This window comes from Heterodontus francisci, unplaced genomic scaffold (assembly GCF_036365525.1).
Source record: "Heterodontus francisci isolate sHetFra1 unplaced genomic scaffold, sHetFra1.hap1 HAP1_SCAFFOLD_52, whole genome shotgun sequence".
Lineage (NCBI taxonomy): Eukaryota > Metazoa > Chordata > Chondrichthyes > Heterodontiformes > Heterodontidae > Heterodontus > Heterodontus francisci.
Window position 1 is genome coordinate 11,332,377 of NW_027141175.1, and position 5,685 is coordinate 11,338,061.

The following is a 5,685-nucleotide window of genomic DNA, read 5'->3' on the forward strand; positions in this document are numbered from 1 at the left end:
CAGTATTAGGTTGAGGGACTGTGGTAGTTTGAGGGACTGTATTGATCTGATGAGCTTTTTGAGTTTGAGAGTCTGCATTGGTTTGAGCGCCTGCATTTGTTTGAGGGACTGTATTAATTTGAAGATTTCTATTAGTTTGAGGGACTGTACTAGTTTGAGGGCCTGTATTAGTTTGAGGTACCATATTATTTTGATGGTCTGTATTAGTTTGAGGGGCTGTACTAGATTGAGGGGTTGTGTTAATTTTAAGGACTGTGTGTGTTTTTGGCGCTTCATTAGTTTGAGGGTCTGTATTAGTTTGAGGGTCTCTATTCGTTTGATGGGCTGAAATGTTTGAGAGACGGTATTAGCAGAAGCTCGTCGATTTATTCCACCGCAAGAGGTTACACTGGGTCTCTGCCATGTTCCTGAATTTCCAGATTGAAGAGGGTGGTGAGCTTCTGTGCTGAGGCTGCGACTCTGCAACCTTGGACCTTGCAAAGGTACTGATGTGTTGAGCATCCTGCCAGGTGGTGTGCGCTGTTGACCAGGGTGTTGCCTTCCAGTCAAAACACAGCTTCTTCTGACAACCATTACTTGTGCATATCTGATGGAATTGTTCATCTATTTTTCATCATCGGTTCAGGATCTGAAACATGGTCACCTGCATTTTGGATGCTATCCCGTTGCTTGTGGAGCGTGCTCTTTCCGTCAAGGGGGCCTGCTTTGAGGGTGACTGATGGTGTAGATGAGATTAGATTTAGATTGGAGATACAGCACTGAAACAGGCCCTTCGGCCCACCGAGTCTGTGCCGACCATCAACCACCCATTTATACTAATCCTACACTAACCCCATATTCCTACCAAACATCCCCATCTGTCCCTATATTTCCCTACCACCTACCTATACTAGTGACAATTTATAATGGCCAATTTACCTACCAACCTGCAAGTCTTTTGGCTTGTGGGAGGAAACCGGAGCACCCGGAGAAAACCCACGCAGACACAGGGAGAACTTGCAAACTCCACACAGGCAGTACCCAGAATCGAACCCGGGTCCATGGAGCTGTGAGGCTGCAGTGCTAACCACTGCGCCACTGTGCCACTGTCGCCCCTGTACTAAGGGGCCTCACGAATCTGGAGAGCTCCCATCTGAGCAGATTCCCACTCAGCTAGAACTGCTTATGAGAACCAGACCCCGTAACATTCCTCAGGATCTGGTCCCACACAACCTGAGCAGTGTCATGGAAATGCCTTGCATGCCCATTTCACACTGTAAGGAGTGGTTACTTCATGAACTTTTCCTGTACACTGTCAAATTGCTCTCCTTCGTCTGCCATCCAGACACACTATGGCGGTCCATGTTTCCAGCTTGTAGCAAAGACAATCCTCAGTGGGTATCTCTCATTGCGGGAGTTCTCTGCCTTTACATCAGCGACCCGGGTGCAGAGTTCTGCACAGGGCAGTCCGTGCAATAGAAATTCAAGTAAGTTCAAAGACTCCCAAGGTCTGAAATTTCTCCGGTCTGGATTAATCCATATGCCAAGTGTATTTGTAGTGTGCGAGGTTGCAGCCGCTGCTGGAATGTTTAATGTGGCTACTTCTCAAATGTTGGCTGCACTTCTGGCTGTGCTGCTGATATTTGACATCTGGTGTAAAGGAAGATGGGTCCAGAGGACGATCTTCTCTTGGCTCTGAGGAAGGTGGCAGTTCACAGGCCCAGGCAGAAGACCTTCAGCGGGGAGGACGGCGGGGGAGTCTGTCAAGAAAGATTGCTTTCCCCTCTTCTGAGGTTATGCTTGCACCTGGGTGGCCATGGAGAAGGAGTCTGCAATGTGTGCACGTTTGCTCGAAGCCTTCCACAGCCAGTCGGCACTGTCAGAACAGGAATACAAGATAGATACGGAAAGTTGCATGTTAATTTAGGTTTTGTTTTGTTCATCTTTTCCCCGAATCAAGGTATTAAAGTAATATGTACAGAAAGACGGCCTGCAGAATAAAGCTCCCGTCGACAAAAATAGAAAGGACCTGAGAGATAAAGGTCATGTAAGAAAAAATAGCATAAAAAGCAAAAAGGTTATGGAACATAAAGTTATGTACAGTGTATCATAGAATCACATACTGGTTACAGCGCGAAGGAGGCCATTCGGCCGATCATGTCTGCACCAACTCTCTGAAAAAGCACTCCCTCAGTTCGATTCCCCTGCGTTCTCACCGTAATCCTGCACATTCTTTCTTTTCATAGCTGTCCGATTCGCTTTTGAATTTTCAATTGAACCTCCCGCCACCACTTTCTCAGGCAGCACATTGCAGAGATTAACCACTAATTGCGTAAAAACGTTTTTCTTCATGTCACTTTTGCTTCTCTTACCAAATACTTTATATGTGTGTAAAGCTATCTCTGCAGTGCCCGAATCAAACACTCACACAACAGGAACAGCACGATGTTATAGTGACTGTTTCTTTCTCTCTCTTATGTTCTTACTCAGTAAATCAAAGGTTACAACCGTTTGCATGGCACGATGTATGGCATGACAGTGACCATCAAAGTGAGGAAAGTATTCTTCCTCATGGTGTTACAATCAAGGCGGGAGGAGAGCACTGTTAATTCAGTCACACTTCTCCACAGGTCACAACACCTATTTAAAATTTCCCACTTACTGAAACAGTAAATCAAACTCTTTATTTATGCACAAAATAAAGCACACCAATCATGTTTCTTTAATAAATAACAAAAAATGTCCATCCATTACAAACCAAGTCCAAACCAATAATGTAGAAAACTTATACGTGAAATGAAGTATAAACGACCCTTTTTTTAATACTAGACCTCACATACACACTTACATACACAACCGGTTAACGATCGAAAATAAGGAATTTGTTTACTGCTTTATAAAGAAATAAAAGCAAAAAAAAAACACTTACACTTAAAAGAAGATACAGAAGCAATTGCTTTATTTTGGCAAGGTGTTCCAAAGGCGAAAGGCTGACATGGAATCATTCCAGGTGAAGGTGATGGGCAGGCTTTCAAGAAACGCAGTTATCAAAGGCTTCAAATAGGTCTTAAAACAGATAGGAAGCAACAAAGGTTTCATTCCACACACATTCGATGCAAAGTTCTTTTAAGGATGCACGGTTTCTGCCAATATTCAGGAGGCGACAGTGCAACTTGATACTGGCTTTGCTTTTCAAAAGTTGGATAGGCAGCGTTTCCTTCTCCTGGCAGGTCAATAAGCAAATTGCAACTTCCCGTTTTTCGCCAAACCAACCGGATTGTTAACTGTTAGAAATGATACAAAAACCTTTCCAGAGGAAAGTCCGAGATACCATGGATCCTGACTTGTCAAGAAGGAAATCGTTTTTAAGGTCAAAGCACAAACCTCTGTTGTGATTAGTTTAAATCGTGTGCCTTCCAGAAAGAAAATACTGGCCAATCTTCTGTTAACCATCCCTTTAAAAACAATTCAAAGTTCAGCTAGTACAAGTTTCTAGCAACCATTAAATCCTTTCCATTTTTGTTTAAATATAGATTATCAGCTTTTAACGGAAGAAATGGAAACCATGGTCACAATGGGCACTGTGGGACTGTGATGCTATGCGAAGAGTGGAGATTCTCATGATTTAATCAGTGGACGTGTATGCATGGTGATTCAGAAAGCGTTCACGCTGGGAGACCCCCACATTATCCCCTATCTCTGCCCGTCTCACGGATTCTTCAAGTGTGTCACTTGGGAGCGAGTCCTCCCCGAGTTACAAGCCTGCATAGATTATGCTGAACCTGGAGCTCTCACTCACTCTGAATAATACACAGGAATACAGAATCGAACAGCATAGAAGCCCATTCGGTCCTGTGAACCTGTGCCAGATTTTTAAAAGAGCTATCCAATCTCACACTACAGCTGTTTACCCCCAAAGCCCTGTAAATCATTACAGTACAAGTATTTATTCAATTATACTTTTGAAAGTTTCTATTGAATCCACTTACACCGCCATTTCAGACAGTGCATTCAGAATCACAACATCTCGCTATTTGAAACCATATCTCCTCATCTCCCTCTTTGTTTCTTCTACTGATTATCTTAAATTTTTGTCCCTCGAAGACAGAGTTCTCATGAGTATTGACACGAAACAAACAGAGGTGGCTTTGGTAAACCGGACACGTTACAGGATGGAAGAATGCCATATATGCAAGGACCTTCTGTATGGTTAGGTAGTCAGGCCCAGGCGCACAAACTGCCGCTTCAAGGAGCCTTGCAAGCTTGACATGAAGGTTCAAAATGTGGACTATCGCACTTGCGAGTTACTATCTGGCGAAAGAGGTAAATGGCGACAGGTTTGCACTACCACGATGACCTGTTGCTACAGCACTCGGCAAATGTCAAAGAGAGAAAAAAAACCTCAAAGTGTCACTTTACAACTTACATATGGTACTTGTGACAGAACCTGCCTCTGAAAGATTGACCTTCACAGTCTTCACATAGGTGCACCAAGAGAAGGCACTCCACTTAACTGGATGTCTTGCTGCGTGTCCATCATCTTTGATAAATGTAAGGATACTAATAACATCTCCCGCTGGTGAACGACCTTCCTGCTACTGGAAACAGTTTATCCTTATTTACCCTATCAAAAGCGCTCCTGATTTCATACAACTGGATTAAATCTCCCCTGAATCATCTCACTCGATGGTAAAATATCCGAAATTTTCCAGTTCCTCCACATAACCTAAAATCCCTTATCCCTGGTACAGTTATGGCCAATATCGTTCACACCCTGTCCGAGATTCCCACATCCTTCCTGAAGTGTGCGCAGAATTTGAAACAACACTGCAGCTGGGACCCAGGCTATGTTTGATAAAAGTGTAGTGTAACTTTCACATTTTGTGCGCTGTGCTTCTGTTTATAAATCCCAGTATTCAGTCCCTGTTTGTAATCAGCCCTATTTACATCACCTGCCATATTCAAATTCTTGTGTACAAACGTCCTCGGTTTCAGAATTACTGACATTATCAGTATTGAGGGAATGCTACACTGTCCACGAATCAGCACTGAGGGAGAGTTGCTGTCAGAGGGCCAGAACTGAAGGAGGGCTGCACTGCTGCAGGGCCAGTAGTGAGGGAGCACAGCACTGACAGAGGGCAAGTACTGAATGAGCACTGCTCTATCGCAGTGTGAATACTGACCAATAGCTGAACTGTCGACGGTTCAGAACTGATGAAGCACTGTACTGTCGGTGGGGCAATACTGAGCGAGTGCTGCACTTTCGGAAGGACAGTACTGACGGAGGGCTGCATAGTCGGTTGAGCAGTTCTGAAGGAACGTTGCAAAATCGGACTGTCAGTGCTGGGGAAGCACTGCACTGTTGGAATGGCCATGTTGAGGAAGTCCTTCACTGTCTGAGGCTCAGTACTTAGGAAATGCTGCACTGTTAGTCGGTCAATTCTGTGGGAATACTGTCGTGATGGAGCAGCGGCACTGAGGGAGCACTACACTGATAGATGTGCCTTTTTGGTGAGATCTTATACCGAAGTCGTGCTTGACCTGTCAGGTGAACGTAAAAGATTCGTCAGGCCCGACTGCCTACTCGACACCCTCTTTCTCGTTGACACTCTCACGTATTCCCCAATTTCTTCCTTTCTGTCAACAACTTCTATCATTGGAAGGATCAAGTTCGAGGGGGCTGAATGGCCTCTTCCTGTTCGTCTG